At 46.3% G+C, this 12598-nt stretch overlaps 1 protein-coding gene across 1 annotated transcript in view; it reads right to left on the minus strand.

Moving 5' to 3' along the window:
- The window catches only part of RND2 (Rho family GTPase 2), a 212241-nt gene that overhangs the window by 46045 nt on the left and 153598 nt on the right, over positions 1–12598 (minus strand). The window lies entirely within an intron of this gene.

Raw genomic sequence — 12598 nt, forward strand, 5'->3', positions numbered from 1 at the left:
CACCGGGGGTCGAGCGCAACGCAGCCCCTTGCAGGCACGGTGCCTCCATAGGCGTGCGCAGGGAGGGTTCCTTGTGCGCACAGGCACCCCCTAATGTCTGGCAACCCGATCTCACATGCCTGATGCAGCGATCGCCGAGCAGGCTGATTACTGTTCCCTCTGCGCTGCACCCTGTCAGGACTGCATTACTGACTGGACGCCTGGGTTAGCAAGGGAGACACTGCCACCGGCTTTCAAACTCCCGGCTCCACCTCAATGTACAAAAACAGCATGATGTGACATGATGACATCATGCTGCTCGCACGCCCACCCGTCACACACGCCCACCTCTCTCCTTCTATTCTATGCCAACGCCAGCCACTGGTGAGGAGCAGCATGCAGCCAGCGTTCCTTTTAGGAAGACAAATTCAATACTGGCAGGCGGTCGGCAGCAGCATTGACAGGTCACTCGTTTTTCCAGCAGCAGCAGTACTAGTCTGCGTCTGTCAGTGTCAGTGAGTGACTGACTTGTAAGTAAGCTGCTGCAGCTTGCAGGGGAAAGAGAGGGGGAGCCACACCAGGCTGAGGAGGAGCAGTGTAATTGCAGTGAGTGCCATCAGGGGTGTTTGTTTGGTGCACACCACAACATCTGACAATGCATCTGCATATATCCAGGGTGGATATTTTATATTGCGTTGACAGTCAATAGATCGTGCTAGACACGCCCAAAAGGCGATGCTAGACACACCCCTCCAAAAGTGCACCCCCTAATAAAATGTGCTGCGCACGTCTATGGGTGCCTCGCTACGCTCGGCACACTAATTTATTCTCCCTCTATGGGTGTCGTGGACACCCACAGAGGGAGAATATGTTGGGATTGTGCCAGTCGGGATCCCGGTGTCGGTACTTCAACCACCGGGATTCCGTCCGGCGAGATCTTGACCGCATCCCCCACCACCCACCCCATACAATAAAATGGAAAATGGCTGCAGCATTATGAGCCTGTAATGAACAGCAGAAACATCACAGGAAGTGTGTCCACTGTCCCCGGTTGCTAGGCACCCAAATCGCAGTAAACAAAATATAAATTGGCTCCTTCTGACGATAGCGGCACTCGTTTTGTGACCTAAGCCCTAGGTGGGGGCCTTGGTTGCGTAACTGGTAATCCAGCCCTGACAATGAGGAGTAGCAGACGACACCTTAACGGGTAAGAAGCTGCTGGCTGCTTCTCTCTCACGTAGGGGTACTACGGAGGCCTAAAAACACTGTATGAGATCCCCTAACTAGGTGGCAGTCTAGGTTCACATAATGGTAGTGCGTAGTGCACTGTATGTGAACCATATCTGGTACAATAGTCATTTTGAAGTTATTACTAGTGGCAGCTTAAATTGAGGATGTGCTAAGTGCAACAACAAAAAAAGGCTACAGTAGCTGCACAATGGCATTAGGAAAACGCCAGTGATGCTACATTTGATTGTGTCTGACATGCAGTGATATCCAGGGTTTGCTGACAGAGGGGTGTAGGTGAGGCAACAGACGATACTTCACAGAAGTACAGAGTAATGGTAAAAAGTATCATTTTTAACACCAGTTGCAGCTGTGCAACTATAGAAGTGTGAGCAGCATGTAAAGTAATGTGTTCAAAAGCAGCTGTGATTTCACTAGATCTGTTCAGAGACTCAGACATCTGACCTTCATGTATAGCTTCTTACACTGTGGATTTCTTTTCCTTTTTTTTTTTAAGCTGTTAGTTTTACTGATAATTTAAGAAAAAGTAACAATAACATGATAAATAGCAAATAAGACATATGGGCATCAAGAAGTAGTGTATAAATCAGCAAATCATACTAGTTATAATAATAGAACAAAGGGCTGGACATAAGATATGGACTGTATATGATCCCCCTGCTACCTGGATACAGGGAATATAGCATAATTTCATAATTGACCCTCCAGGTCTATTAAATCTTAATTAATCTAAATGTTCAATAAGTGGATTCATCATTTACAGTAAAGTTTATTTCCTGGTGATCAGGAGCATTACTTGTGTTTCAAGCTTCACAGTATGTAAAATCAACACAAGGTACAGGCCGTGTCAATATGGAAGTGTTGAAAAAAAAAATGGGTTACAACTAGAAAAAGGGATTAAGGGAAACGGAAGCAATTGAACGCCCTACATAAAACTAATGAGCCATTAGTAGATCCGCTGATACAGTATAACAAGGCTTATGTAGCTGGCTATTAGGAATGATGCTAAGCTTCTACATACTGCAGTCCACTGTCCCCCTGCAGTGCCCGGTCTGAGTACAGACATCTGTCTAAAACACAGAGGCATTGTGGGAGCTTTGTATGGATCCATTGTGTAAACTGCCCAGGACACTCTGGTTCTCTGGACAAATTCCAGGCACTTCCTATCAGCTGCACAGGATAAACATGGAGTTATGTGGGTCAGAAAGAGCCACAAACTAAGTCACAGGATGCTGACCAGTCCAGAAAAAGCACCACGGTCATTGATCCCTGTGGCTGGCACGGCAGAGTGATGGTTTCAACAAATGTAATATAGAAAACATATAAGGCTTTCTGCTCACTTTCAGAAATGCCTGACTTGGTTAAAGAATTGTTGACCAGTAAACAAAAACAAAAAAATGTTTTAAAGCGGAGATAAACAAAATATGATACCATATCTATGATATTCTGTAAATATAAAACCGATTAATCAGTTGGTGTTACTACTGCAAATGTTCTACACGAATTCTAAAAAATAAAATAAAAAAATATTTGTAAGTAGCCATAGTTTTAGTAACTTATCACCAGAAAGTCGTTAAATCTTCTGTTACTGTAAGGTTCAAAATACAATCCAGGAAATGAGTTACGGTATCCGTTTGGATGGTCGACCATGTTAAGGTCGACAGTCATTAAGTCGACCACTATTGGTCGACTTTGAAATGGTCGACATGGATTTAAAAAAAAAAAAAATGTTTCTTTAACTTTTTCATACTTTACCATCCACGTGGACTACGATTGGGAACGGTAACCAGTGCCGAGTGCAACGGTGGCTGAGCAAGGCACCTTGCCCGCAGCCGCGAGCCATGCAAGGGGACGCGGTACACTAATTGGGGTTCCTGGTCATGTTACAGAAAAAAAATAACACCAAAAACAGTTAAAAAAATCCATGTTGACCTTTTCATGCGCCAACCTGTTCCGTGTCGACCATTTTAATGTGTTGACTTAGTCCATGTCGACCTTAGCATGGTCGGCCATTCATACCAGAACCATGAGTCACGTATTAGACCCTTTTCCAAAGGGAAGCGGTTACCGCTAGTCGGGATCCCGAACACAATGTCCCAATACAACAGCTGGTACAGTATCTACTGGACTGGATAACAATAGTTCTGTATTAGAGGAATACTGTACATAAGAGCTTTTCTAGAATGTAGATAATTCAGAAATTCTACAACATAAAATCTGCATAAGTGCTCATTCTCTGCAAACGTAGTACATCCTTGTACGGATTCTATTTTATTGTACCAACTATCTGGTGGCACTGTAGAGCAGCGGTTCCCAACCTTTTTTCTCTCCGGTATCCCTTGATTAGGCCTTTCATTTTTGAGTACCCCCTCATCTCATAAATCCCCCCCCTCCTGTCTGTCCTTGCCAGAAAAGTTTTTGTTAGGTAGTAATGTTCTTAGGTTAGCTAAATAATCAACGACTCTTTAAATGGCATTTATAGGCTTTTAGTTTTGATTTGACAATTTTTTTCACCAACTCTGCCCACCCCATTCCCCCTCAGCTCAGCTCCCCTTCCCACACACACACACACACACACACACACACACACACACACACACACACACACACACACACAATTGAATCAGTAAGTCAATTAAAGCTTTCCGTGCCCACTCCTCCACTGCCGTCTTCTTGGCGTCCTTAAATGCCTACTGCACATGACAGGGGCCTGGCTGCAGATCACTTTAGGTAGGAGGACTCCCTGCATTAACCCGTTCTGCCCGGGGCATAAGTTGCACCCAGTTACACATTGCTCCCCCCGAGCACCCAGGTGTTGTTGCACAGGAACCCCATGCGGTTATCACACAGCGGACACCCTGGTCGCTACATTCAGGAGCATGAGCACCCTGATCCCAAACCACACCCCAGTGACTCTCAGCGGTGGCGGCAGGCTCCGGGCTCTCAGTGCTGTCAGGGAAGGCTGCAGCTGCTGCATATGATCGAACAGACGCCGGCTTCTCAAATGTGCGGAGGCATGTATAGGGGAGGCGATCATCCTTTCCACCCCTGTCTGGATCCGCCATTACCAGCTTTGTTTTTAAGAACCCCTCAGCAGTCCGCAGCATATTCCCAGGGGTATGCGTACCACGGGTTGGGAACCGCTGCTGTAGAGTTTTGTGGCGTGATAAACAATGCTGATTATATAATGCTATGAATTGCTCTAAAAAGATAAAGTGAATCGTCACCCATTAATCAATGGCCCTGTGCCAACCCGTAGTAAAAATCTCATAAGCCAGTGGTTCCCAAACTTTTTGGAATCACGGCGCCCTAGAGCATCAGAATTTTTCTCACGGCACCTCCAGGACAAAAGCTTCTTATTGAGACATTTAGAAAGAAATATTAAATAAAGTGAATTGTGTTTATGTGTCATCTATCAATAAGTTAAATTGTGTGGTGAGGGACAGGATTTGCTTCTGTTTGTCCACATATTGTATGATTAGCAGCCACCAGCACTGGTTTTGCCTATTACATTGACCATAAATAATTTTAATTGGTTCTGGACCACCAATCCAAGGCACCCCTTGCAAGTGTCTTGAGGCACCCCAGGGTGCCTAGGCACACAGTTTGGGAACCACTGTCATAAGCTATTATGTAAAGGATACTACTTAAAGGGTGTGTACACCTTATATTTAGTTGTCCTTGTAATTATTGAGCTAAAGAAAAACTGCTGCAGGGTGGGAACTAATAGTCATCTCCTGACTGCATGGCCACAGAGCTCTTCTAACTTAAAGCCCTGTGTCAGTCCCCTCTACAGTCAAAGGCAATTAGCAGATGTTTTCAGTAACTAAGTATTGGGAGCTCATTTTAGGGAGTCCCAGGGAAAGGAACAATACAATACAATATACGATATGGAAAGAGGATAATGTTAGAACAATTTAAGGTACAAAAATCAGCAAGTTTCACATGAATTCCTAAATTACAAGATGACCAAGCAAAACATAGGCAAATCAGGGCAGCATACTTGGCCAAAAACTGCATCAAATAAGTCTATGTGAGCATCACGTTAAACCCTCTCATGATGGTCTAGTCATACTCTCATGCTGCTGCTGCTGTTGTGCCTAGTTGGTCACAATAAATGTGTCCCAGTTGCCAGTATTACTCTTCATTGATGCTAACAACTTTCCTGCATAATTGAGGGTTGAAACGGATTTATGTACAGTGTAGGAGGTATATTTACTAAAGTGCAGATTTATAGAAGTGGAGATGTTGCCTATAGCAACCAATCAGATCCTAGCTATTATCTTCTACAAGGTGCTAGAAAAAAAGATAAGTTGAATCTGATTGGTTGCTATGGGCAACATCTCTACAGCTATAAATTGGCACTTCAGTAAGTATACCCCTAGCTATCTGTTATGTGGCCTGAGATTTAGCCATTACGCACTATTATTCATTATCTCATGGAAAAAAAGACACGGGATACAGGTACCTCAATCGTGTTAAAAAAAATAACTTTGTAGTTTTCTTTCCAGGGAGGGGGAAGGGGGTAGAAAAGTAATAGTTGATACATTGACTACTAAACATACATCCAGTATGGACTACACCTTTGTAAGTTGTGATCTATAGTAACAGATAGGATTTGGGATGTGAGTGCTTAGAACCATCTGCAATCCCCAGCACACCATGAGATGGGTTAAAATCAGCTTTAAAACAAGCTGTTTATTTTACCAGGGTAAAAAAAACGTTAACAGCAATAATTTGCATATCATCCTATTATTAATTGGATATATGAATAAAAATAGATGTTGAGTTTATAGTTAAAACAATAATACGGAGGTTAACAAGCAGGGGTATGAAATGTTTTCATGTGCAGATAGTACTCGTATACATCAGCTGTCTATATAAATAGTCTACAACTCACTCTGTTCTACATGATCAAACATTTGCCACCTTGGCTCACAGGTCCCTGCTAACAAGCTCCAGCAGCAGGCTTCTCTCAGCCTCTATCCATGTTCAGGAGGTGCTCTGTAAATAAGGGAGGTGGGAGCAGTATTCATTTACACCTCTCCAGACAGAAGCTGTGTGTGCATCCTCACACCTCGCACACAATGGCATGGGAACAGTCTCCGCAGCTGCTAGGAGAGCATCCTTCTCCCAGTATGACAGAATGAGGTGCCCATTTGCTCATACAGTTACCTCACTCGCACACGGTAAAATTCCATACCATATTTGTATAGGAAAATGTATTACTTAGGAAAGAAAGCTGCTTTTTTGCTTGAAGGCATGAACACCAGACTCCACGGTGCAGCAGCGAAGTACTGAGTTTATATTTCAGAATAACAATATATAATAGAGGAAAAAGGCATGCATGAACATAACCTTTTAATGATGTCATTGACACAACAATTACTTTGAAGACATGATTCAGAGGTGGGCGCCATGCCAATTTAGTTGCAAATGACCAATGGTTTTAGTTCTGCACTTGTGTCGCGCTGGTCTTGTGACAGCGGTCGCACTGCGGCTCTAGACGCAGCTGACTGATAGGCTGGTGGCGTTTGGGGTCGGTGACATGAAGTGTTAGAGAAAACGGAGGCTTGTGTGTGCCGAAGCTAGTGACTGCATCTTCCGACACAGATTCACTGACATTGGCAGCTTAGTTGTGGACATTCTAGGCTACCCTAGGGTTGCTCAGATGCCCAAACATCCGCGCAATGTTTCCAACATTGATCCAGTACTGCATGTTCATACGTAGGCAGCGGATCTGAGGAGCCAGCAGTGGACGTCAATTTGCAAAAGACGGCTCCTCCAACAGTAGCATATATTCTCAGACCCTCTGTGACCGAAGACGTGGCACCGATGGCTCTTGCATCCACTACTGAATCAGGCCCACAGCTTGTATTTATGATAAAATAGGTAAAGTGTGAAGGACCGAAAACATGGTTTTAATCCCCTTAAGAGTGATTATTGTTCTGAAAGGTACATGTTCAAGACAGCAGCCGATATACAGATACCGGAATCCAGACACCATTCAGAACACAGATGCCGGAATCCAGAACAGGTCAGGATCCAGACTCCACAATCCCGGAGGTAAGTATAGTTGGGAGGGTTAGGGTTTTGGCTGTGGGTGGGGAGGGGGGAGTTAGGTTTAGGCACCACCTGGGGAGGAAGGGGGGGGTTAGGGTTAGGTTGCAGTAAGGGAGGGTTAGGGTTGTGGGGGTGGGGAGTTTGAATACTTACCTCAACCCTGTCGGGATCGTGACCATCAGGATGCCAGCTTTGGTATTGTGACCGCCGGCATCCGCTCCGCCAGTATCACATACCTATCGTTTCTGAAAAACCTGCAGTATTTTTGTACAGTTGGATGCCATCATAAAGACAAACGCTCTTTTAGATAAACATGATAAAGGTAACAAATTGTTAAAGCATCTCAGAATCAAATTGTATAAAAGGTTCCTAACTATGGGGGGGTAATTCCAAGTTGATCGCAGCAGGAAATTTTTAGCAATTGGGCAAAACCATGTGCACTGCAGGGGGGGCAGATATAACATTTGCAGAGAGAGTTAGATTTGGGTGGGTTATTTTGTTTCTGTGCAGGGTAAATACTGGCTGTTTTATTTTTACACTGCAATTTAGATTGCAGATTGAACTCACCCCACCCAAATCTAACTCTCTCTGCACATGTTACATCTGCCCCACCTGCAGTGCACATGGTTTTGCCCAACTGCTAACAAAGTTCCTGCTGCAATCAACTTGGAATTACCCCCTATGCACCAAAAGTAGTATGCAAGAGTATAATAAGAAATAATATAATAAAATAAGAATATTTCTATTATTAATAGAAACAATTCATGGTGACATTTTTCTGTCCTCACACTTAGAACTGGTATTTTTACTACCACTTTTACACATGAAGCTATATCCCAAGTGTTTACACATGAACACGCATCAACCTGGGATATCTGCATGTGTGAAAGGAAACAACCCGAGGACTAAGGGGTGATTCAGACCTGATTGCTGGGCTGCTAATTTTGCTGTCCTGCGATCAGATAGTCATCGCCCCAGGGGGAGTGTAAATTTGCCGTGCAAGTGTGCGATTGCATGTGTACACCGAGCTGCAAAAATTCACTTTGTGCAGTCTCTGCGCAACCCAGGACTTACTCCTACAGTGTGATGAGAACAGGTGATCGGGGCCGGAGCCGACGTCAGACACACTCCCTGAAAACGTTTAGGAACGCCTGTGTTTTTCCAGACACCCCCTGTAATTGGATTTTTTTACAGCATCCCGTCGCTGACTGGCGATGCCTGTTGTTGTTGTCCAACGCGCATGTGCATTGCGATGCATACGCATGCGCAGTTAGGACCTGATCGAATGCTGTGCAGGTCCACGACTCTGCTCCCGACCAGGTCATGGAGCAGAGACCCGGGAATATTCCAGCTGCTTGATCTGGCATATTCCCGACTCTTAAGTCTCAAAGCAGCATAACTGAACCTGAGCTCAGAGAATTACCGTATATACTCGAGTATAAGCCGACTTTTTCAGCACTTTTTTTTGTGCTGAAAAAGCCCCCTCGGCTTATACTCGAGTCAGTGCAGGGGACACGGAGGGCAGTGCAGTGTGAAGGAGGGACACGAGGGCACAGATCGCCTCTCCTGTGTCCCTCCTGCGTCAGCGGCAGGTCTATTAAAGGAAGTACCTGTTCGTGAGCTCTGATTGGCTCACGAACCGGCACTTCATTTAACAGACCAGCCACGGCCGCCGGAGACGCAGAAGGGACACAAGAGAGGCGCGCGCTGTGCCCTCCGTGTCCCTCCTTCACAAGACAGCGCGGGAGTGGTGGAAGGTAAGTAACTGGCACTGGGGGAGCATATTTGGCACTTGGGGGAGCGCATATCTGGCACTGTGGGGGCATATCTGGCACTGTGGGGGCATATCTGGCATTGTGAGGGCTGTGTACGACTAGAGCTGCATTTTCCACCCTAGGCTTATACTCGAGTCAATAAGTTTTCCCAGGTTTTTGTGGTAAAATTAGGTGCCTCGGCTTATATTCGGGTTGACTTATACTCGAGTATATACGGTAAGTGATGCGAAAATTTTGCTTTCCATCAGTTAATATTAATATAGTTCAACAATCCAATAGTTTGTGATACGTTCTAGACCAGTTAAATAACTCCCGGCTCACATGGGTGTCTCAGACTATTAGGTATATGCAATAGCGGGCGAATCGCGTCATTTAATCCGCCCCTGTATAATTCGCCCGCTATCGCCAGCCGCAGCCCTGTCGCCGGGACCCTGAATTCACCATATTCAATGTATAACTGATTCGACCCACCCCCAGGCGGATTACGGCCAATCGGCGAGTAGTGGGAGTACTGAATTCGCCTTCCCGCCGAAAGCAGCCCTTTATTAGGGCTTGTTTGCTGCGTGCTCTGCAGCCATTTTGTGAACCTGCAGAGAGGTGTGAGGAGGTGCAGAGCTAGCAATTTGGTTGTTTGCTGTGGATATCGTTTGGACACCCCAGCAGGCTTTATTCCAGGACAGTCAGGAGGATTCCTGTTACCCGGAGGAGAGCCATTTTAGGAGCTTTTACTACATTTGTAGGTAAGTACCACATGTGTGTCTGGTGTTGCATGTATGTGTTTGTGTAGTGGGGGTTGCCATGAGGTGTACATGGGGTGTTTGTGTATGTGTGCAGGTATGTGTATAGCCCCTTGCTTGTGTTGCTGCATTTTTTGGGGGAGACTTGTGTTTTGGGGTAGTTTTTCACGTTTTTTTTTTATTCTTTAATTGACTTTTTTGGGTCTTCTATTAGCATTGGTGTACCTCCTGAGTGTGTTGGGATGCTTTCTGGCCATTTTGGGGTGATTTGGAGCAAGTTTAGTCGACAGCCTGGTCGACCTGTGCTGTAGACTGTTTGGCAAACATGTGTTTTCCCGCCTAATTTTGCTGTGGTGTACCTCCTGAGTGTGTTGGGATGCTTTCTGGCCATTTTGGGGTGATTTGGAGCAAGTTTAGTCGACAGCCTGGTCGACCTGTGCTGTAGACTGTTTGGCAAACATGTGTTTTCCCGCCTAATTTTGCGGTGGTGTACCTCCTGAGTGTGTTGGGATGCTTTCTGGCCATTTTGGGGTGATTTGGAGCAAGTTTAGTCGACAGCCTGGTCGACCTGTGCTGTAGACTGTTTGGCAAACATGTGTTTTCCCGCCTAATTTTGCTGTGGTGTACCTCCTGAGTGTGTTGGGATGCTTTCTGGCCATTTTGGGGTGATTTGGAGCAAGTTTAGTCGACAGCCTGGTCGACCTGTGCTGTCGGCAGTTTGGCAAACATGTGTTTTCCCGCCTAATTTTGCTGTGGTGTTCCTCCTGAGTGTGCTGGGATGCTTTCTGGCCATTTTGGGGTGATTTGGAGCAAGTTTAGTCGACAGCCTGGTCGACCTGTGCTGTCGGCAGTTTGGCAAACATGTGTTTTCCCGCCTAATTTTGCTGTGGTGTTCCTCCTGAGTGTGCTGGGATGCTTTCTGGCCATTTTGGGGTGATTTGGAGCAAGTTTAGTCGACAGCCTGGTCGACCTGTGCTGTCGGCAGTTTGGCAAACATGTGTTTTCCCGCCTAATTTTGCTGTGGTGTACCTCCTGAGTGTGCTGGGATGCTTTCTGGCCATTTTGGGCTGATTTGGAGCAAGTTTGGTCGACAGTGTGGGTCAGCCATTTTGTGTGGGTCAGCCATTTTGTGTCAGCCATTTTGTGTGGGTCAGCCATTTTGTGTGGGTCAGCCATTTTGTGTGGGTCAGCCATATGTATGTATGTATGTATGTATGTATGTATGTATGTATGTATGTATGTATGTTTATTTTATTTTTATTTTATAACAGATGTCAAAGGACAAGCAGACCTGATCCGCCCCTTCCCCCACCCCCTCGGATCTATCCCTTCATAGCAACGAGGAGTGGGAGCCAACCCAGGAGGCGGATACGACCGACCAGGCATGTAGTGACCAGCCGCGGTCGTCAAGGGCCCATGAGAAGTCCAAGAAAAAGCCTAGTAGAAAGGTACTAACCACACCTGCAGACACAAATAGCATCAAACTTTCTTTACTGTAGTTTGCGCAATGCCATGCACACCTACTGGAATATGTGCGCAATGCCAGGGATACTGACACTCACAGGTACATACCGATATTATTATTTATTTTTATTTTTTTTAATCCCTAAAGGCAAGAAGCCAGCCAGAGGAGCAGTCGGAGGAGGAAGCCTCTGGTGAAGATGCAGGACAGAAAAAGGTGCGTGGACCCAGATATACTGAGGCGGAAAACTGTACCTTAGTGGATTGCGTCGACAGGTCCTACGACGCTTTGTATGGATCAAAGGCACAGACAACATCAGCTAGGGCTAAGCGAATCATCTGGGAATCCATTGCCAATCAAGTCACTGCAATATCTGGAAACCGCCGGAGCACCAGAAATTGCTTGAAGCGGTACAGTGATTGCCGCAGACAGACCAAGATGAAGATGGGGATTCAGCGCCGACATGAGACAGCTACGGGAGGTGGCCCGGCTCTCAATCTGAAGTGGCTACCCTGGGAGAACGTTATTAGAAGGCGCAAGAACCCTGCCATGGTCGAAGGAGTTCGCGGAGGTGTGGACTCCAGCCGTCCTGCTGGCTTTCCCCAGGAGGAAGAACCGCCCAGAAGACGGAAGAAGGCGGGAGACCAGCCGTCCAAAAGGAGGTCTGATGGTAAGAATACATTCACATGAGCTGTACTTCCCTTTAAAATGTTTGTATGTGCTAAATGTGTTTTTTTTTTTTTTTTTCAGACAGGCCTGCCCAGAGGACATCACCTGCGCACAGGACATCGCCAGCGCACGGACCGTCACCTGTGCAGCAGGCATCGGCAGCAGCGCGCGGACCATCAACTGCGCCGCAAGCATCGCGAGCACACAGATCGTCACCTGTGCGCCACAGTTCGTCATCGCGCAGTTTGTCACCTGTGCACCAGACGACGTCAGCGCACACTCTCACCTGTGCGCCAGACACCGTCGGCGACCACACCACAAGATGGGCGCCAAACTACAGCTCCTGCGCGCAGGCCATCACCAGATCGTCGTCTCTCCAGGAGCTCTGGGACTGTGACTGAAGAGCCTCAAGACACAACCCTTGTGGACCCATCACCCGATCTGTTTGAGTCTACAGGGTTAACAGACGAAACTTTTCTTGGGTTTGAGGACAGCCGTGCAGACGTATCCAGCCAGACCCTTGAAAAGTCTTCCGAAACGAGGACAAGTGGAGCTCCTGGAGCAGCGGCATCACAGGATGGAAAAGGTTTGTATTTATTTTGTGTGTGTGGGAGGGTGGAGGGGGGGGTCAGCAGTTGTGTAAAGTTTATTAACTTTCCCAAAAA

The sequence above is a fragment of the Pseudophryne corroboree genome, chromosome 3 (genome assembly GCF_028390025.1).
Source record: "Pseudophryne corroboree isolate aPseCor3 chromosome 3, aPseCor3.hap2, whole genome shotgun sequence".
In the NCBI taxonomy this organism is placed as follows: domain Eukaryota; kingdom Metazoa; phylum Chordata; class Amphibia; order Anura; family Myobatrachidae; genus Pseudophryne; species Pseudophryne corroboree.